At 50.9% G+C, this 22,334-nt stretch overlaps 1 protein-coding gene across 3 annotated transcripts in view; it reads left to right on the top strand.

Moving 5' to 3' along the window:
- Positions 1 to 2,541: 2,541 nt before the first annotated feature.
- Positions 2,542 to 22,334, top strand: part of HPCAL1 (hippocalcin like 1) — a 111,457-nt gene continuing 91,664 nt past the window's right edge. For 2 of the 3 annotated variants that reach the window (XM_082357576.1, XM_082357575.1), the window contains exon 1: positions 2,542 to 2,856. The gene's annotated coding sequence lies outside the window, so the exon portion shown is untranslated. The remainder of the gene's footprint in view (positions 2,857 to 22,334) is intronic. The other variant, XM_082357574.1, reaches the window with a different exon arrangement.

Genomic DNA, 22,334 nt, shown 5'->3' with positions numbered 1-22,334 from the left:
ATGGTGGTGGTAGTGGCAGGGGTTGTGGTGATGGTACTGGAGGGGGTAGTGCTGATGGTAGTTGAGGGGGTGCTGGTGATGGTAGTGCAGAAGGTGCTCATGATGGTAGTGGAGGGTGTGCAGGTGATAGTTGTGGAGGGGGTAGTGGTGATGGGACTGGTGGTGGTGGTTGTGATGGTAGTGGAGGGGGTTGTGGTGATGGTACTGGTGGTGGTTGTGATGGTAGTGGAGGGGGTTCTGGTGATGGTAGTGGCAGTAGTGGTGTTGATGGTACTGGAGGAGTTGCTGGTGATAGTAATTGTGGCGGTGGTGGTTATGGTAGTGAAGGGGGTCATGGTGGTGTTAGTGGCGGGGGTGCTCTTGATGGTACTGGAGGGAGTGACGGTGATGGAAGTGGTGGTGGTGGTGGTGGTGATGGTAGTGGAGGGTGTCGTGGGGTTGGCAGTGGTGGGGGTCGTGGTGACGGTACTGGAGGGGGTAGTGCTGATGGTAGTTGAGGGGGTGCTGGTGATGGTAGTGGACAGGGTCCTGGTGATGGTAGTTGTGGTGGTGGTGCTGATGGTAGTGGCGGGAGTGCTGGTGATGGTAGTGCAGGGGGTGCTGGTGGTGGTAGTGGCGGTGGTGGTGGTGATGGTAGTGGAAGGTGTGTGGGTGATAATTGTGGAGGGGATATTGGTGATGGTACTGGTGGTGGTGGTTGTGATGGTAGTGGAGGGGATTGTGGTGATGGTAGTGGCGGTGGTGCTGTTGATGGTAGATCAGGGGGTTGTGGTGATGGTAGTGGCGGTGGTGGTGTTGATGGAACTTGAGGGGGTGCTGGTGGTGGTAGTGGCAGTGGTGGTGTTGATGGTACTTGAGGGGGTGCTGGTGGTGGTAGTGGCGGTGGTGGTGGTGATGGTACTTGAGGGGGTGCTGGTGGTGGTAGTGGCGGTGGTGGTGGTGATGGTAATGGAAGGTGTGTGGGTGATAGTTGTGGAGGGGGTAGTGGTGATTGTACTGGTGGTGGTGATAGTGATGGTAGTGGTAGGGTTTGTGGTGATGGTAGTGGCAGTGGTGGTGTTGATGGTAGATGAGGAGGTTGTGGTGATGGTAGTGGCAGTGGTTTTGTTGATAGTAGATGAGGGGGTTGTGGTGATGGTAGTGGCGGTGGTGGTGTTGATGGTACTTGAGGGGGTGCTGGTGGTGGTAGTGGTGGTGGTGGTGGTGATGGTAGTGGAGGGGCTGCTGGTGATGGTATTGGAGAGGGTGGTGGTGATGGCAGTGTAGGGGGTGGTGGTGATGGTAGTGGTGGTGGTGGTGGTGATGGTAGTGGAGTGGGTGGTGGTGATGGTAGTGGTGGGGGTGGTGGTGATGGTAGTGGAGGGGGTGGTGGTGATGGTAGTGGAGGGGGTGGTGGTGATGGTAGTGGAGGGGGTGGTGTTGGTGGTAGTGGAGGGAGTGGTGGTGATGGTGGGGGTTGTGGTGATGGTAGTGGTGGGGGTGGTGGTGATGGTAGTGGTCAGGGTGGTGGTGATGGTAGTGGAGGGGGTGTTGGTGATGGTCGTGGTCGGGGGGGTGGTGATGGTAGTGGAGGGCTTGGTGGTGATGGTAGAGGTGGGGTGGGGGTGATGGTAGAGGTGGGGGTGGTGGTGATATTAGTGTTTGGGGGTGTGGACATATTTGCTCTTCTGTGACCCAGATTTTCTGGGGCTGGTGGCAAGGTGTCTTGGGAAGCACAGACCCTGATGTCTCTCTGGTAGCTGCTCACGTCAGTGACATGGCAGGCAGATGGGAGTCTGCAGGAGATACCTGTCCACCTCCCCGAGACCCAGGGACTCTGAGTCCCTGGGACTAAGATTGCAACCAAGCCCCTTCCTCAGCAGAGACTGAAAACCCGCAGCATGTCAAGGAGGGAAGGGCCCGAAGAAGCCCGCTCATTGTCCTGTCTATTTTATGGGAGGGGAAACCGAGGCCGAGGGAGTCTAAGGGATTTGTCAAAATGGCCTAGAGTCAGCAAAGGGAACCAGAACTGGAACCCATGCCTACCTTCTCCCAGCCCCGGGCTCCTTCCCTGAACCAGGCGCGGGAATGCTTGGGGCATCTCCTCACGGGACGGCCGGTGAAGGGTACCAGAGGGGCCTGGCAGTTGGCCTGGGGCAACTGAAGCCTTTTCCCTTCTGGGTCACAGGGGCCGCACTTCCGGAAGAGGACTCGAGGCCGGCCCCTCCCGGGTGCCGCCTCCAGGCCTCTCCCACACCCTCAGGCCAGAGGCCAAAGGTTAGGGAGGCGGAGCCGGTGCTTGGCCCCGCCCCTGCTCCGAGATCCAGGCGCGGCTGAGACCGGGACAAGGCCTCAGCCGGGCAGAGTGCGCTAGAGAGGGGCAAGGGGCCGGCGTTGGAAGAGCGGCGGCCGGGCGCTGCAAGGCCATCGGGGGCGTGGTTAGGGCCGGGGGCGTGACCTGAGTGGGTTGATGGGTGGGGCTAAATTGGGGCGTGGTCGAGGCGGGGGCGGGTCCGCAGGAAACTTGAGCTCCCGCCCCGGCCGCGTGCCCCGCCTCCGGGCCCCGCCTTCGCGTCCCTTCCTTCCCGGGTCTGGCAGGCGGGCCGCGGCGACTGCAGACGGCGGGCTGGCGGATCGGCGGACTGGCGGGCATCTCCACTTCGCTCTCTCCCTCACTGCCGGCTTCCTTTTGTCTTTCTGGGAGGAGATGAGCGCAGGGCCGGCGCGGCGGCTGCGGGCTCACGGAGGCCCGCGCTCCTAGGCACCCTTTCCGGCCTCGGCGCGCTCGCCCCTCACAGCGCCCCGCGCCCGCCCCAGCGCCGGTGGCTCGGAACTTGGGCTCGGGGAGCCGGTGGATAGCGTCCTGCGACGGAGCAGGTAGGAAAGGGGCGGGCTGCGGGGTTGCGGGGAGTACGGGCGTGTGCACCGGCGTGCGCTGCGATCGGGCTCTCTGCGTGTGTGTCTGCGTGTGTGTGTTGAGGGGTGATTGTGTTTCTCTGCGCGGTGGAGTTGTGGGTGACTGAGTACGGTGGTGTGTCCCTGGAATGGCGTGTCCTCGTGGGGATCCGTGTGTGCAGTTCGATGTGCACATTTGGGGCTGCGTTTGTGGAATTGTGTGTCGGGGCGCAGTTGCTGGTGGGGACCGGGGCGGGGAGCGTGTCGTGTGTGAGCGGCTGTGCGTGAGGCGCGTGTGGCAGGGTGGGCGTGGGCGGTCCACCTCGAGCGCGGAGCCCGGGGTCCCGGCCGGCCGGCCCAGTGCGGACGGAGTACAGAGCCCCGGAGGATAGCTGGGATCCGAGGGGGCTAGCCCGGGCTTAGGGGGCAGCCCGGGCTAGCCCTGCCCGGGGACAGGTCCGCGCGGCCCACGTGAGTCGCCTGGGGAGGGGGCCGTCGCGGCGGCCATCTGCTCCCTCTTCCCCAGGCGGAGGGGCGACGTACAGAGCCCTGCTGCGGAGTTAGGAGCCCTGGCGTCGCCGTGACTCGCACTGCGACCTGGGCCCGACACGCCACCTTCCCGGGTCGCGGTTTTCTTATCAAATGGGGACAGTTCCTCCCTCGGGGTCTGTCGTGACGGTTAAAATGAGAACCACTAAAGATAGCTCTCGGCCCAGTGCCTGGCACATAGTAGGTGTTAATGTTAATTGGATTAGCGTCTCTCTTTTAAAAAATCCTTTTGTTTACTTTATCGTGGGTGGGACTCTTACACCCCCCCGCCACCCCGCGCGTGTTTTGTGCCTCACTCGCTGTCCTAACTTAACCATGAAGCTCCGAGATTCGAGAAAGTTTAGGCTGCCTGCTGCGCCGCCTCCCCGCCGCAGCTCCCGGGCGGCGCCGCCTCGAAGGTGCAGTAGCGCGCAGCGCGGGGCGCCGGCCCTTCTCTAGCTGCGAAGGCTCCGGCGCCCGAGCGGGGGTCCCTCTCCTGGCCGAAGGCAGAGGCTGCGGAAGTGAGGAGCCCTTTTGTTCAACAAGTGCCTAGTCCCCGGGGCGTGCACATCTGCAATCTGAGAGCCCCGGTGTGAAGTGGCGCTCCCCGCGGAGACGGATCTCGGGCTCCCAGGGCACCCTGGCCAGGCCTGGTCACGCCGAAGGCTGCCCCCTTTTCCTCCCCGCCAACATCGATTCCCCCTAGAGGAGCATGATTGCCGGGAAGGCGAGTCCTGCCTTAGGCCCTGGCATTGAACACTCTCTGGATACCACCGCCCCCCCCCCACCCCCACCCCCCGTCAACGGAAATCCCCTCTCCCTTTGATCAGCCTTACGCAGGAGGCTGAGGGTCTGCATCCTAGTCCCACGCCTTAATTTTTAAATTGTTTAGTTTCAAACCTACTACTCATTGAACTGCAGTGAATGTGCACACAGCTCTAACCACGATTCTCTCTCTGGCGGAGTCCTGCCAGCAGCACCACAGCGCTTGCTCAGACCCAGCAGGGTGAGCTGGCCAGGGCTGCTCTGCCGCCTTCTGCCACAGCCAGTGATTCCTTTCCTCCATCTCTGGTTTCTTCCTCTCAGGACCCTTCCCGGTAGGAAAAAAAAAAAAACCCTTCGCCAAGGGAGCAGCTGACCTCATGGTACATGAGGTTGTTAAAATGAAGCACTGGCATGGAGTGGGCAGGGCCCGCGTTTGGGTCTAGGTGCCTTTCTAAGTATCAGATGCTCCCGGTTGGTGTTCTCAAGGAAGCTTGTTCAGGCTTTTATGACACAGTAGCAGAAACCTCTGGTTTGTCTTCCACCAGGACCGAAGCCCTGAGATCTCAACAGTGATCGCAGGTCAGGGGAACGAATAAGCTAATTTGTTATCCTGATTTGGTGTCAGGAGCATACTTAGAATGGAACCTGCTTTTCGTGTTTCGTAAAATGGTTTTATATCCTTGAGGCGAGAAGGCTCTTGATCTGAATCCTATTCTCTTCCCCATAATCCAATTCAATAATAATATTTAAAAAAATTCAGTCTGACTTTCTCTGCTCAGAAGACAGACCAAAAGCTGGGATTTTTTCCCCCTAGTTAAAACCAGCCCTTTGCCTTAAGGAAACCAGTGTTTTGGCCCTAGATCTATTTCTGTTTCACTTTTGAAAGCACCTGTAATTACCGAGCTCTTGAGGTTTTATTGGATAATGTGCCAGAGGGAAGGGCCAGGGGCTCTGCCTCCTGTTTGCCGTGGGACGTGGTGCCATGTTCTCGCCTTGCCTGCTCCATTTGCATTCCGATTTTTGTAAGTTGGAAAATAGATGTCAACGTGCGATAATAATTTGGGAGACCTGGCTTTGGGAATCAGATGCCCGGAAGGTCATCTTCTTGTGGAGAAACAAGAATAAGTCAAAACCCCAGAAGAACAAAGATTTGCCCCAACTCTAGCCAATGACCCATTCATTTCCGATAAGCCCTTCTAGAGAGAGACTCTAGAGAAATAAAAAGCTTGGATGAATTCCTTCAGAATTTGTCCTAATGTCCCTTTCTGGCCACAGGACTGTGCAGAATTAGAAATACAAGCGACAGAAGGGCAAGGAGTGGGCCCCCGTTGGCCCACACTCCCCAGCCTGGGCCTTGCACTCATCAAGCCCCATTTCTATTGGAGCTGCTGTGGCGTTTCATCTGGTAAAGAGGTAGTGCTATCATCTGGGGCTGGCACCCCCCCTCTTTTCAGGGCTCTGTGTGCACAATTCCAAGGTCACCATTCACATAAAACACCATGGTGAGGGACTTCCCCGGTGGTCCAGTGGTTAAGACCTTGCCTTCCAATGCAGGGGGTGTGGGTTTGATCCCTGGTCGGGGAGCTAAGATCCCGCGGTGATCCCATGGTTTTCCCGTGGCCAGAAAACCAAAACATAAAACAGAAGCAGTATTGCAACAAATTCAATGAAGCCTTTAAAAATGGTCCACATCAAAAAAAAAAAAAATCTTTAAAAACAAAACAAAACAAAAAACACCATGGTGAGTGTTCGTCCCTCAGGGTAGGCTGTATTCCGCTTATTCCCACAGGCCTCCCCCAGACTTACTCTAAGACCTTGCATTGCCACTTGGAAGTAGTAGAGTGCCAAGGTCTGATAATCCAGGGTACTAATAAGGAGCCCCAGAGTTTATTTGGCACCAGATAGCAAGCTTCTTGGCAGCCAAAATTTTATCTAGGTTGGGGATTGGGTTTGTATTAGAATTTAGCATTCCAGCAAGCCCTAAACAGTGCTTGTTTTTTGCAGGATAATGCTTCCAATTTATGAGTTGCCAGCCTGGACTTGATGGGGGATTATGTGTGTTTTGCTAGTTTGTCAGCCCCTGATGTCGTTGTGCTTGGGGAAGGAGGGCACTTGGAGGCTTAATCATGCTCTACTTTAGGACTCACCATTATCCCACAGTCTCGTTGGGTTCCTTTCATGTTTTCATGCCCACACGCAAGTCTGCACATCTGTGCATCTCATGTGGCTCTTGTCTTCTTCCCTTTGGGTTGAGTTTCTAATCAGGGGATGACAGAGGGTAATTGTATATGGAGATAGCAGAGCGGGCTTAGGGCCTCTCAGTGCCACTTGCCCCATGGAAAAAACTCTTTCTTTCAAATCACTTTCCACCAAAAAGAAAAAAAAATCCGTTGGAATCTACTGGTGTGGGTTTAATGTAACTTCAGGTAATCAATACAGTTTGACAGGTGGAACATTTCTTAGGCACTGAGCAAGGTGCAAGTCTAAAGAATTAAAAAGAAAAAAATCATCTGAAAAGCTCAGTGAATCCTTTAAGAGAGCCTTGCCTCGGCCATGTCATTTCAAGTCGAATTGAATTTCAGAGGCAATGCTTCATATCTTTGCGTTCATGACACGTGACTAACTAAAGACACTTTCTGAGAGGCCTCAGGCTCCCTCCCCCGCCTGCATCAGGGCAGCAAAGATGCCTTCTTTTACCTTTACATTTTCATTTATAAGCCCAGTGCACCCTACCCCTAGACCCCTGCTTGCTAATCCAGTAGCTGTGTTTTCTGGATATTTGTCTCTTTTTAGAGTCTTAGTACAACCCAGGCTGGCAGGAAGCCAGAAGACTGGAGTAGGGGTGCTGGCATCAGCCTCACCTGCATCGTTAGATGAGACGTCTTCTTTGAGGAGCTAGTGATGGGTTTCTGACCCTTGATTAAGAAACACTCAGGATTGTTAAATTCTGACTCTTTGGATAAAGCAGCCATGGTCTTGGACACAGGAAAAAAGCTTTTGGAGGTATGCAGTTCCCCTCTTGAAAGTCTTCCCTGATTGCCTGAATACCCTGTTGCCCTAGCCGAAGTCTTCCCTTGCTGTGTGTCCCCTTGGTCAGGCACCTGCTGTCACGTCTGTGCACTGACAGTGGGCTCTCCCACCACCCTGACGCAGTGCTGTGTGTGTGCTCCGTGCTACTACACGTCAGAGCAGAGCCCAGAGTCCACCGCCCCCTGCCCTTCCCCCATTTCCCCACCCATCTAATGGGTCAGACCTCTGCTGCCCAGCCCTCCTCCCCATCCCCACGCCTCTTCTTCCCAACGCCCAGCAAAGCCTGATCCCTTAGCCTGGAGCTCGGCTTCCATCTCATCCTGTCCCTTTCCACCCCCCTCAACCCCCCGGTTCATTCTCTTCCTCACTAACTTCTTCTGAACACCTACTGTGGCCTTGCTTCAAGCTGGGCTCCGAAAGCTGGGCACAGGCTTCATCCCTGCCCCTGAGAGCTTGGTCTTGGCTGGGGGTGGGGAGAACATCTAGTGAGCTGGTGGAATTGACAGGTGCTGGGAGGGCAGCTCCCACCCCGGCCCGGGCCTGGGGAAAAGCCTCGGGAGGAGGTGTCTGGAGGGAGGTGGGGGAGTGGAGCGGCTGGAGGTGGGACAGTGAGGGTGAGGCCAGGCAGGTGGGCACAGCGTCTTTCTTCTCTCCCAGCCAGACTTGATCCACTAAACTCCTACTCGATCTTTAAAAAATTTTTTTTCAATTAACAGCTTTATTGAGGTGTAATTCATATACCACAGAGTGTACCCATTTAAAGTGTATTAGCAGGACTTCCCTGATGGCGCAGTGGTTGAGAATCCGCCTGCCAATGCAGGGGACACGGGTTCGAGCCCTGGTCCGGGAAGATCCCACATGCTGCAGAGCAACTAAGCCCGTGCGCCACAACTACTGAGCCTGCGCTCTAGAGCCTGCAAGCCACGACTGCTGAGCCAGTGTGCCACAATTACTGAAGCCCGTGTGCCTAGAGCCCGTGCTCTGCAACAAGAGAAGCCTGTGCACCGCAACAAAGAGTAGCCCCAGCTCGCTGCAACTAGAGGAAGCCCGCGCGCAGCAACAAAGACCCAACGCAGCCAAAAAAAAAAGTGTATTATTAGATGGGACTTCCCTGGTGGTCCAGTGGTTAGGACTCTGAGGTTTCACTGCCGTGGGTGAAGGTTCTATCTCTGATGGGGAACTAAGATCCCGTATGCTGCACGGCGTGGCCAAAAAAAAAACAAAAACTATTATTCGATACTTTTCAGTAAACTTACAGAGTTGTGCAACTGTCACCACAATCCAGTTTTAGAGCGTTTCCCTTGGCCCCGGAAGGCTCCCTCCCTCGTGCCCATTAGCTGTCACTCCCTGTTCCCACCCCTGGCCCCGGGCAACTACCCACCGGCTTTCTGTGTCTAGATTTGCCTTTTCTTCCTCTGGTTCCTTTTATAGATTTGGTTCAAGGGTCCCCTCTGGGAGGCCTTCCTGGAGTCTTCCAGTTAGAATTGGCTTCTCCCTCAGGCTGCTAAAGTAGCCAGTGCTGTCTCCCTGTGGGTTGGGGAGCTCTTTGAAGGAGCCTCAGGTCTTACTGGCCCCTCATCTGTCACCTAGCACAGCGTCGGGCACCTGGGATGCCCAGAGCATGTTGGCTGGACTAACTGAAGTTGCCTCCCTCACGTTTCTTTTGTGAACTCCGGAGTATCCAGCAAAGTGTTGGAATTTAAAGTACAGGGTGTGTAATTGTGTTTTGAGGCCCTGCTACATTATCTTGTTTCAGCAGGAACATGCGAGGCAAATGGTATCAAACCCATTTTTTAAAATGAAAACATGGAGGATGCCCAGGGCAAAATAAGTAGCCCAAAGCCATTGGTAGATAGTACAAGAAGCAAGAATTAAACCTTCTCTTCCACACCTATTAGGTAGTAAGGAGATGCACTTCTGTGGCTTTTCCTGCCATCACCTCCCAGGCAATGTAAATTCCTTCGAGGGCATGAGTGGTACAGGGCGCAGCTTCCTTTGCCCCAGTACTTGGCCTGGTAGGAGTGACTCAGTTTAAGTGTGTGGACACGCAGAGAGGTTTCTTGGTCAATAGATGTGGAGGAAGGCCCTGGGGGAGGGAGGGGGTGCATGCGCCGCCATACGTTGTGCGTTTCAGAAGTCTCTTCCTGTGTCATCTTTTTAATTAATTAATTTTATTTATTTTTGGCTGCGTTGGGTCCTCGTTGCTGAGCGCAGGTGTTCTCTAGTTGTGGCGAGTGGGGGCTACTCTTCGTTGTGGTGTGCGAGCTTGTCATTGCGGTGGCTTCTCTTGTTTCGGAGCACGGGCACTAGGCCACGCAGGCTCAGTAGTTGTGGCGCTCGGGCTTAGTTGCTCCGCGGCATGTGGGATCTTCCCGGACCAGGGCTCGAACCCGTGTCCCCTGCACTGGCAGACGGATTCCTAACCCCTGCGCTGCCAGGGAAGTCCCCTCTTGTGTCAGTTTTGTTCTTTGAGGAAAGTAGCAGGGGAGGAGATCCCATTTTACAAATGTGCAGCCTGAGACACAGAAATTGTATACCCAGTGTATATAGGTCGATCTGGGTCTGGTGTGTAGACCACCAGGTCACAAATGGTCTCTACCACTCACTGATGCAGAGAACTTTCACCGCGGACACTGAGAGTGTCTTGTTTCTTCCTGAAGGATTGGGGTTGTTGGACCCTATTTTTCAGAATATCCCAGGGGAAGGACCAGGGATGGGGTCAGGCAGACCGGGGTTCCAGTCAGTCTCTGCTCTGTTGTTTATTGGCTGAGTGACCCTTTCTGAGTTTGCTCATGTGAGAAAAGGGGTTCTGGGCCCCCATCAGACAATGTCATGAAACCTGGATGTAGAGGACCCAGCTGAGTCCGGCTGGTCACATGTCTGAGGAAATGGAGGCTGTTGCATGGCTTCCTCAGCAATAAGTGTTTCTTTTCAAATTCAGGTTTATTAGGCATATTTTGACCCAGACTGTAGCAGCAAGGCACATGACATGAGAGCCTGTGAATATGTGTGTGCCAAGGGTCCTGGAAGGGAGCTGGGAGGGCCATGATTTGGAGTTTGGGGAGCTGCCGTGTTGGATTGTCCCAGCTCTCGTCTCCTGCGAAGCGTCGCTCAGGGTCCCTGATGCAGCCACACTGACCCTGAACTTGGGGGTGGGGGGCGGCACATAGAGAGAGACCTGTGGGTTATTCCTCAGACATTAGGAGGCCCAGACCCCCTAATCCCTTCCCCCCTTGGGCACTTGGAAAGCGTTTATTAGTTTGGATGCGTGGGTGCCAATGGGCTGAAGGGGGGCTCCTGGCAACACTGGCAGAGTTATGATTCTGAGCAGCCGTATGTGTGGATCGCAGTGCTGTTTTCCCTCCAGCAGCAAAATGCTCGGGTCTCTGCTTCCTTCCTGTGCATTTAACAGGCGTTTCCAGAAGACAGAATTGACGACAGCTCCCCACCCTTCCCTGTCACTCCCATCCTTTCTCTCTGCTGCGCTGTAATCCACTTTTGGAGGGAAGTGAGGACCTCTCCAAATCAATCACCTGGGTGTAAAGACAGTCGTTTCCGATGTTGTGCCATTTTCTGTATTTACGGGCGTGGCTGAGTGAGCCGGTGGGGGGTCCCCTGACGGGCAGGACTGGTGGCGGGCTCGCCCCCCTCTCACTCTCAGCCCTCGCCAGAGCGTGGGGCGGCCGCGGCGGCAGGAATGAGGCTTTATTAAAAATCCCTCAGTCGTGCGGTGCCAGTGCCACGCTTTGTGACGCAGCCTGGGCTGCCTGGCTCAGCCTCCAGGGGTGGGAGCCCCGCCGTGCTGGCTGCTCCGGCTCGTGTGGGTGTGTTCTCCTTCCTGGTGAGTAAAGGTAGAAACAGGCCTTGGACAGGTGCTAAGCCCTGGCTTTCCTTCATGCCAGGACTTTGGCATGCTTATTCTCTGGGGATGGCTTTTTTTCTCTTCTTTCTCTCTAAAGACAGGATAAAGGATTATTGCTTTTATTAGCCTACATTCCCGGTGATGTGCTTTTACCTGACCTAAAGACAATATGGCCTGGCTGACTGTTCTCAGAGCTAGCTGTAAAGTGAAAGTTTGTGCATTTGGGAATTATTTTCAACATTGTTGTGGGGGTGGGGCAGGGGAGGTGTAGCACAGGTAAGGGACTCCAGGTCCTCGGGGCCAGGGACTCTCAAGCAGTGTAAAGGTCTCCCTGTGTTCCTTCCACTGTAACTCCTTCCCCCTGTGTGTTGTCCTGGGCCAGTTGCTGGCTTTCCAGTGCAACCACATCATCCTCATCATCACCCGTCACTGTTAGTTACCATCACTGTCATCCTCATCATCACCATCACCACTATCATCACCATCACCACTATCATCACCATCACCACTATCATCACCATCACCACTATCATCACCATCACCATCACCACTATCATCACCATCACCACTATCATCACCATCACCACTATCATCACCATCACCATCACCACTATCATCACCATCACCACTATCATCACCGTCACCACTATCATCACCATCACCACCACTAGCGCCACTATAGCCACCATCATGATCACCGTCATCATCATTCAGTCTCAGCATCGCTTCTCAGACTTTGGCTACTGCATCACGTAGCCCATTTCTGCTGAATTAGCTGTTCTTTGGGGGGATGCCCCCTAGTGTTAGGGGGGTCATGAGGGGAGTTATGACAGGGTGGTGGTAGGCACAGAGGACCCAAATGGGTGGATGATGGAATGTTACTCTGCAAGTGGCCTCATGAGAATAACTAATCTGTAAGATTCTTGGACAAATCTCACCTGTGATGATTAATTTTATGTGTCAGATAAAATTTTATTTTTTAATTTTATGCGACAGGGCTAAGGGATGCCCAGGTAGCTGGTAAACCATTATGTATGGGATGTATGGGTATGTCTGTGAGGGTGTCTCTGAAAGAAATTAGCATTTGGTTCAGTAGACAGAGTAAAGAAGATTGCCCTCACCATTGTGGATGGGTGTCTTCTAATCCATTGAGGGCCTGAGTAGAACAGAAAGGCAGAGGAAGGAGAAATTGGCTCTTTCTCTTGAGCTAGGACATGTATCTTCTCCTGTCCTTGGACTTCAGTGTTCCTGGTTCTTGGGCCTTTGGACGTGAACTGGGACTTACACCGCTGGCTTTCTTGGTTCTCCAGCTTGTAGGACATCTTGGCCTCAAATTGTGTGAGCCAATTTCTGTAATAAATCTATCTATATATGTATATACAGTAGTCCCCCCTTATTGGTGGTTTCACTTTCCACGGTTTCAATTACCTGTGCTCAACTGTGGTCCAAAAATGTTAAATGGAAAATTCTAGAAATAATTCCTAAGTTTAAAATTTTGCGATGGGAGAACAGTATGGAAGTTCCTCAAAAAACTGAAAATAGAACTACCATACGACCCAGCAATCCCACTACTGGGCATATACCCTGAGAAAACCGTAATTCAAAAAGAGGCATGTACCACAATGTTCATTGCAGCACTATTTACAATAACCAGGACATGGAAGCAACCTAAGTGTCCATCAACAGATGAATGGATAAAGAAGATGTGGCACATATATACCATGGAATATTACTCAGCCATAAAAAGAAACGAAATTGAGTTATTTGTAGTGACGTGGATGGACCTAGAGACTGTCATACAGAGTGAAGTAAGTCAGAAAGAGAAACAAATACCATATGCTAACACATATATATGGAATCTTAAAAAAAAAAAAAAAGGTTCTGAAGAACCTAGGGGCAGGACAGGAATAAAGATGCAGACATAGAGAATGGACTTGAGGACACGGGGAGGGGGAAGGGTAAGCTGGGACGAAGTGAGAGAGTGTCATGGACATATATACACTACCAAATGTAAAATAGATAGCGAGTGGGAAGCAGCCACGTGGTACAGGGAGATCAGCTCGGTGCTTTGTGACCACCTAGAAGGGTGGGATAGGGAGGGTGGGAGGGAGACGCAAGATGGCGGGGATATGGATGGGGACATATGTATATGTATAGCTGATTCGCTTTGTTATACAGCAGCAACTAACACACCACTGTAAAGCAATGATACTCCAATAAAGATGTTAAAAAAAGAAAAAAATAAAATAAAATAAAATTTTGTGATGTTCTGAGTAGCATAACGAAATATCACACTGTCCCACTTCATCCCCCTGGGATCCCCAACCATCAATATCATCTGCTCCTGACATCCAACCATCAACATCTTCATGGCTCAAATGATCCAGGATCCCCAAAGCAGATGATCCTCCTGACGTATCATCAGAAGGTCAGTAGAAGCCTAACATAACATCGTAATGCGTACGTCATTCACCTCACTTTATCTCATCATGTAGGCCTTTTATCATCTCATGTCATCATAAGAAGGATGAGAATGGTACAGTATGCTATTTTGAGAGAGAGACCATATTCATATAACTTTTATTACAGTAAATTGTTATAATTGTTCTATTTTATTATTATTGTTGTTAATCTCTTACTGTGCCTAATTTATAGTTTAAACTTTATCATAGGTATGTATGTACAGGAAAAAATATAGCAATATAGGGTTCAGTACTGTCTGTGGTTTTAGGCATCCACTGGGGGTCTTGGAACATATCACCCTCGGATAAGGGGGGACTACTGTATGTGTGTGTGTGTATGTATATATATGTGTGTGTGTGTATACACACACACACACAAGATATAAGATATATGCATATCCTGTATTTGCATATGTCTCTTTATCTGGAGAACGCTGGCTAATTCACCACCCATTCTTTCAGGCCCAGGGGGGAGCCATTGTCACCTTTGTCCCCCCAGGGAGGACAGATTGGGCTCCTGGCCGTATTCTCCAGGCCCTTTGCTGATGCGCCTCTCTAGGGCCTGACCTAGCAGGTTGAGGACTGAGCTCCTCTGCCTCTCCCGGGGCAGTGGGCCTCTTTGCATATGGGGCCCCTGTGGATTTCTCCTCCGTGGCCCCGCATTCCTGGCACTGAGCCTGGGACTCAGTGGATGTCCAGATGTGTGGCCAAACCACCATCCTCTTCTCTCAACTGTAGGATGGTGAGTGAATTGAATTATTTAAAACTTAGCACCTCAGCTAAGGGGCTTGCTTTGCAGTCCTGAATGTGCGACTGTGCGGTTCAGTGCACTAATGCTGTTTCCTGTGCTGTCACTGGTGGTGAGTGTTTTACGTGTTCATGAAAATTGCAGGACAGTGGCCTGGAAAGCATCACGACGTTATGGGCTGGTGGAGTGACTGCCCTCCTGTTATGAATGTCTAGTTTCACTTGGCATGGGCAGCTTTTCCTCCCCAGATCTCAGTTTCCTCATTTGTCAAATGCAGCTCGGGGCTAGATAACCTGTAAATTCTCTGTCAGCTCTACAAGCCAGGAAGAATGCTTAAAATTGTAAACTTGAGGGGCTTCCCTGGCGGTCCAGTGGTTAAGACTCCTCGCCTCCACTGCAGGGGGTGCAGGTTTGATCCCTGGTTGGGGAACTAAGATCCCACATGACGCGCGGAGTGGCCAAAAAAAAAAAAAAGTAAATTTGAGTTGTAAGGCATATCCAACATAAAGCATAGAGAGAATTTTTATAGCTAAACTGACTGCAACAAAAAAATGAACCTCTTACGAAACACAGATGCAACTGCCATCTGAAGAGCTGGCATCACAATTCAGAAGAGAGTGATAATATTGAGGAACAAGTTTGTGGAGCACAGACTAGAAGGAAGGGGTAGGGCAGAGGGTACTGAACTTAGGGGGATGACCTTTATGTGTTTCATCCACCCATCCATCCATTCAGTGCCTTCTTATAACTTCCTGTGCCAGGGGTGGTGCTATGTCTTAAGGAAGCTGAGATTAAGAAGACAGGGACTCCTGGTACCAAGGAGGAGTGTGATTTCATTGGGGTATTCGCTGTGGGAGCACGGAAGCAGGTTGGCAGTTGAGCTGAGATCTTAGGCTCTAGATCTGAGAGCCTTACTTAGAAGCTGTTTACGATTCCTTTTTTTAAAAAAAATTATTTGTTTATTTGCTTGCACTGGGTCTTAGTTGCAGCAGGCGGGATCCTTAGTTGTGGCTCGCCGGCTCATTAGTTACAGCACGTGGGCTCCTTAGTTGCGGCTCGCCAGCTCCTTAGTTGCGGCATGTGAATGCTTAGTTGCGGCATGCATATGGGATCTAGTTCCCTGACCAGGGATCGAACCCAGGCCCCCTCCATTGGAAGCGCGAAGCCTTAGCCACTGTGCCACCAGGGAAGTCCCATGTTTACAATTCCTTTAAGAGGGCAATCTGGCAAGAAAAGCCAGCGTAGAGGATGTAGATGTTGCCTTCCTCGGTGTAATGGGGCACTTCTGTTTTTTCTGGGAGGTCATGCCGCTCACGATCTAAGAAACTGGTGGACTGAACTTCTTGTTTTGACTAATTGTGAACCAGAGAAAAGTCAGAATTAGGGAGTTTTGTAGAAGATAAGTAATTGTATTATTTTCAGACAAAAGTATATGTATTGATGCAAACTCCTGACCAGCTTTCACCTCAAATTGGTCTTTTTAATGAGTTACTAAGAATTCTTTGAAATGAACATATTTCTGGCAGTAAGCTAGTTAAGTATTTGCTAAAGGGGTTGAAAATAAGCAATTTAAACCGTGTCTCTTAAATATGGGGCTGAAAAGCAAGATGTAGAACTAGATAGGGAGGGAAAAAAGGGTCAGAGAAAATAGATGGGAAGGAAATATACCGAACTGTTAGCAGTTGAGTCTGATGGGATCATGAGTGGTTTCTCTTTTCTGCTTTTTCATACTGCTCTACATTCTAAATTTTCACCCACGGGAATGTATTAGTTTCGCAATTAGGAAAAAAAGGTTTTAAAAAGGAACCCCAAGAACGCATTCCTCTGATAACCTTGTTTACCCTCTTAATTTGCTTAGCAAACTTTCTTTTTATAGGCAGACTGGCTGGAACCCATAAATTCCATACTTGTGATGATTTGAATTAATGGAAATTTATCATGCTACATTGTTAGAATTTGTTAATCTCATCTAAATTCAATACTGAGTAATTCTATTAACTTGGATATAAAAAAAAATGTTCCAAGTCTTCCAAGAAATTCGCCATTTCAACATGGCAGGGGTAGAGTTTGTTTATGATCTAGGATGTGCTTCTTCTGTTTTGTTTGCTTCACTTTGGGCGTTCACTTTGTTTCTTGACCTGGAAGGAGGCTTCGCGGCTCCTGCTGTGTTGACATTGGGTCTTTTAATGAGGTGGTTTGATGTCCTCTGGACCACCTACCCCTGCTTTTCCTTCTGTATTCTCATCACTGAGTGATCGCGCAGTGGCCCTCTTCCAGGAATAATCTCCTTACTGTTTGTCTCTCAGGCTGATGTTTTTTAGCTCCCTATTTGAAAATAACTTTTTTGGTTTCCCATCCCATCCCAGCCCTTCCTTCCTGACTCCCCCAGAGTGGAACTGCTGGTCTTCAGCTCCTGCAAATTGAAGGACTTCTGAGAGTGATCCTTCCCCGCTGCCTGTCTGCTCCTGCCTTGAACTTGGGCTGATATTGGGTTGACTTGGGTTGACCTTGGGTTGATCTTGGGCTTATGTTGGGTTGACTGTATTTATTTACCGGCTGGTGAGCAGGGCCATCTCAGCCCTTGTTAGGGCCGTGCCTGACTTTTGGTGGCATCCCTCCAAAGGCTTCTTAGGCTGTTATTCCTGTCGTTCTGCAGAGGTTTAATCTGTCTGAGTCCAGGATATTGAGTCAGCAGTGGAAAGTTATGAAGGCAGAGCCAGCCATAAGAGAAATTGGCTAATAGGAAAGATTAATTTCAGAGTGAATGAAGGAGAGGGATGCTTGGGGGCTGGGCTCTCTCTCCAGGCAAATAATATTGCTATAAAATGTGATAAATCAGAGGTTGCCTTTGCTACCAGCTCAGTGCCTGCTCATAGTTTCTTGAATTAGAAATTTAAAAAAAATCATATCTTTATAGTCTAGTGTCTGTATTTATGATCTTGTGAAAGAAAATATAATTGTCAGCAAAATTACATACACATCTGGTTAATTATTTCAGGATCTTCACTATGAGGAAACCATATTTTAAAAAAATTAGTATGGCCCCTGTGTTCAGAAATTGTTATTTTTGAAAGCTGGGTCCTTAGCTTATTGCGGGATTCCACATGGAGGCGGGAAGGAAGCTCTCCTGTCACTGGAAACAGGTAGGTTACCATGGAGACCGGGTGTGTCCCACTGGTTTCTTGGGTATCCCAGTTGTCCTGGAGAAGGAATAAACCTCACTTTCTGTGATATTTCTGAAACTGTGTATGTGAATTAAATTTTTCTAAACAAAGGTCCTCTGTTTTATTGACTTACACAGGGATTTCTGACATAATTTTGCCCTCCGTTCTGTTTGCTTAATTTTTAACACACATAGCCCTACCTTTCCTGCCAAAATGCTTAAAATGAATCGAAGGAACACCTACCCCAAAACAACAGCTGGAACAAAATCTTTGAATAAAGCCAGGAATGCTCTCTTTAGTGTGAACGATGATTACCCTGTACAGTCCAACAAGTTAGTTCAATAATTCTATATTGTATGCCAAGTCCGGCTCTGGGCCTGGGGATACAATGATGAACAAGATGCTGGGGGACCTGCCCTTGTGGAGCTTATATTATGATTGCGACCCAAGACAGCAGGAAGCCAAGGAGGGACCCTGGGCTGACCTCCCCTGGCCTACGCTGCTGGCCACTGCCACACAAGGGGGCCTTGAACGCCTCTCACTGTCCCGTGGGGTGAGAGCCCCCGGGCCTTGTTGGAGGGATGACATAGCAACGGATTCGTTTGAGCTGTTCTTATTCACAGGCATTTTCCAGAGTGTAGAACAGTGCTTTATCAGTCTGCTTATCATGATTTTATACACAGAAAAAATCCTACTCATGCCTATGCTTGGGTTCCTCTCCATCTAATAGTTTCTAAAGGCAATCCCTTGATGGTTAACTGTGTAGAAAGCTCTTTGCACTTCCTGCGTCTTGTTGAACACCTGGCAGTTTCCTTTCTCCCTTCTTCCAGTTTGGCTTCAGCATCCTCCAACCCCATGGAGACAGACTGCCTCCCCCGCCCCCAACATCAGCAGCTGGAGGCCCGCAGTGGGCATCCCTGCCTCGCTCTCCCGCCCTGGGCTTCTTTGCAGACACTTCATCAGCAAAGGCACATCCACTCTTTTCCTTCCCTTCTGCGGGTTGGTGGTCATGAGCAAAGGCCTCCTTCGGCCCCTCCGCTGTGCTGGACGGCCCGTTTTGCACAAACGCGTTAACTGGTGGGGACCTCGAGTGGGCTCGTCACAGCCTGAAGAGGCTGTACATGGGCGTGGCACAGAGTTGGTGGCTGTGTTGGCTTTTAGCGACGTTGAGAAAGTGGCAGACGCCGGCCTCTGTGTGCGCTGTGATTTGACGGGAGAGCTTGGTCTCGTAGCTGTAGAGGATGCTGCGATCTGAACAAGAAAACAACCTTCAGACAGACCCCAAGTGCCCTGGGCTTAGGGACATCCTGCCTGGTTGGATTCCAGTTTGGAGGTAACTGCACACTGGAGATGTCTCTTCCTGATGCTGCCCTGACTTCCTTACCGTCTAATGGATAGGGAACAGACCATTCTTCTTTTTTTTTTTTTTTGAAATAATTTTTGTTGGAGTATAGTTGCTTTACAGTGTTGTGTTAGTTTCTGTTGTAAGGCAAAGTGAATCAGCTATATGTATACATATATCCCCTCCTTTTTGGATTTCCTTCCCATTTAGGTCACCACAGAGCATTGAGTAGGTTCTCATTAGTTATCTGTTTTGTACATGGTAGTATATGTATGTCAGTCCCAGTCTCCCAATTCATTCCCCCACCCCAAGACCATTCTTTTTAAAGGAAAAAAGTCACCTCTATCACTTTGTCCCGATCCTGCTTTCCTCCCCGAGGCTCAAACACCTCCCACCTTCACCTTCTCCACGCAAGTCCCTTGGGTCTGCCGGGCACTGCGCTGGAGCATCGGTTTCCTCATCTGTGAAATGGGAATTATAGAAGCTCCCAGGATTGTTGTAAAAATAGCCGTTAGACCTCCTGTAAACTCTAAAGTGCTATATGAACATAAGGCCCATCACCGTCATCAGCATTATTATCATCATCATCACCAGTCTTTTTATTCACATCCTGCTGCCCCTGACACTTGATCGCCTAAAACAGCAGGGTCTTTCTGGTTTCCTTTGTGGAATTTGAGTTCCCAGTCTTCTGCCCTTTTCCTTTCTCTGGTCTGGAGTCAACCTGCGGTTTTCATTTTCCTCCTGCAAGATGTTAGCCCGCAGAAGAGGTCCGGGGAGTGTACTGTCTGAGCCTCACGAAGGATGTGGAAATTTGTATCTGCTCCTCCATCTTCCCGGAATGTCGGATCTGCTCCGTCTTTCTGTCTCCAGGCAGGGAGCGACTGGCTGCTAGTGTACTGGGCAGCCCGGGAATGTACTGCTCAGGTTAAAGACATCTGTTGGAATAAGGGCAGTCAGCTTGGCTCAAATCAGATCATATGTTGAGCAAGCAGCTCCCCTTAAACCTGCTCCTGGATTACAGCCAGCTGTGTGGTCACCTTTGTCGGGGACAGAGGGCCAGGGTTGGGTGGGGACTTGCTATGAAACTCTCAGGGACTTTTTATTTCTTATTTTTATTTTTTTAAGGGACTTCTTTCACATCTGACCTTCTCCTTGCTCAGGGAGCTGGTTCTGGGGACTCCCCATCATGGCCTTGTATTTGGGTTATGATTCTCAGCACCATCATTTGAGGAGAGGAACATTTGCTACACCCTTCTGCTTGTCCCTTGCACCCTCCCAAATCACCCTCACAACTCCCAGCCTTGCTCAGGGGTTGCCTCTTCCAAGAAGCCTTCTGGGCCTGCTCAGGTGCCCTGCTCAGCTTCCCTGCTCTTCCTGGGGCAGTGGTGCTCCGGCTCCCACGGCCCCGCCATCTGCAAGGCTCTGGTCCTGGCCAGTCACCTCCAAACGTGGGTCTCATCTTTCCTCCAGGCCAGGGGCTCCTAAGGGCAGGGACCACGTACTGAATAGTCTCCCTTTAAGTAGAGACCGGGCTTGGGAAGAATCCCTAGGTAGGGAAAGGTGCTCTCTCATGAACCGGCCCTCCATTCATTCATTCATTCATTCATTCACATAGCTCCCACTGTGTGCCAGGCTCTGCTCTAGGAGAATATCCAGCAGAAATCCTGCCCTCTCAGAGCTTATGTTTCTAGCTGGGAGCAACAAGCAGTAAACTAAATTAGTCAATTTGTAGTATAATACAGTAATACTTAGAAGATGTGGGGGGAAATAAAAAGGGAATTCCCTGGTGGTCCAGTGGCTAGGACTCCAGGCTTTCACTTCTGAGGACCTGGGTTTGATCCCTGGTCGGGGAACTAAGATTCCAAGCTGCAAGGTGCAGCCAAAAAAAAAAAAAAAGAAGCTGTGGAAAAAATGTTAGTGAAGGTCCAGAGGTATTAGATGGGGGGTGGGGGTGGGTGAGAAATGAAATTTTAAATAGAGTGGTCAGAGAAGGCCTCATTAGAAGGTGATATTTGAGCAAGGACTGGAAAAAATGAGGGAGCTGGTCACGTGGAGCTGGGCAGGACGGCAGGCACAGGGAACAGCAAGTGCGAGGGCCCCTCTGCTCAGAGGCTGGACAACTAAAGGTGCAACCTTCCAGCCTGGAGAACCCAGTGAGGTTTGGCCAGTGAGATGTCAGTTCAAGGCTGCTGGCATGCTCTCCTATCCCTGCTCCCTTCCTGAATAAAAAGCCAGAGTCCCAAGACAGAAAGATTTTGACCCATCCATCTTCTCCTGCCTGGAAAGCAGATGCAGTTTGTGGAAATAGGGTAGCCATCCTATGATCACGAGGCTGAGATCCATGTGCTAAGGATGGTAGAACAGAAAAAGACTCTAGGTCCTTGATGGCATTCTTGAACCGCTGCCCAAGCCCTGGACACAAAGAAAACCCTTTCTTGTCAAAGCCATGGTTTGCTGGGTTTTAGGTTGTTTGATGGAATGTCCGAAAGAGAACCTGCTATTCCCAAGTCCCCCAGATAGACCACTGCCTGCTCAGATATGGAGGCAGGCCCAGGAGACATTCTAGCCCCTTCTCAGCTTTTCTCTCCCTCCATCCTATCAAGCTGGTCTCTTAAGTTAGTCATCAAGATCTAGATCCCCCAGATGCAGCCCAGTCTCTCCAACTTCACCACTCCTGTGCTGCAGTCACACCACCTGCTTGCGTGATTGTCAGTTTCTAGCTGGTTTCCTGACCCCGCCTCTCCCCACACCCACCAGACCCATCGCCAACACACAGCCCCAGCCCCAGCCCTGCATGAGCCTTCTCTAATGTATGTCGGTCGCGTTGCCCCACGCTCTCAAATCCTTGCTTGCAGAGCAAAGTCCAAATGCTAAGCGTGGCCTGAAAAGCCCTCCTTGTGACCCTCGACCCTGCCTGACCTCTCGACCAACCCTTCATCCCCTACGTGACGTCTTGAATTCCATTGACTGGCAGTTCCTTATCGCCCATTCACTCCTCTGGGCCTTTGCACGTGCTGTTCCTTCTGGGAATCCCTGACCGCACCCCCTCCCCCAACAAGCACCCACACATCCTTCAAGAATCGAGCAGGGCTTTCCAGACCAGTTGATCCCTTTTCCTGTGCACCCGACTCTATTGTCCGTGTTAGAGCACCTCTTGGAGGGGGGGAAATGGCATTTAAAAAAATACGTCTTTTCTTCCCAGTAGACAGAATTCCCCGGAGAACAGAGATCAAACACGTGTGGTCTAGAGACTCTAGCCTGTGTTGGGCTTTGCATCAGGCCTGTAAGCAGCACTTGCGGTAGATGGATGTTCAGTTGGAATTGCTGGGGGTGGTGGGTGACTGAGGCAGTTACAGGTGTTGGCCCCCAGGTGAGGTCCCTTCCCTCCCACCTGCCCCCATATCCTTACAGGCCCAGAAGTGCCTTCTCCAGGCAGGAGCCTCACCTCACTTATAATGATAATGAAAATAGTAAAAGCTCAAGTAACTGGCACCATGCTAAGTGTTGCGCGTGCTTCATCGCAGGTAATGAGAAGTGGCCCACCTTTACTTATTCAACA

Source organism: Balaenoptera borealis, assembly GCF_965194805.1.
Source record: "Balaenoptera borealis genome assembly, chromosome: 15".
Classification (NCBI taxonomy): domain Eukaryota; kingdom Metazoa; phylum Chordata; class Mammalia; order Artiodactyla; family Balaenopteridae; genus Balaenoptera; species Balaenoptera borealis.
This window is presented reverse-complemented; position numbering and strand designations above follow the sequence as displayed.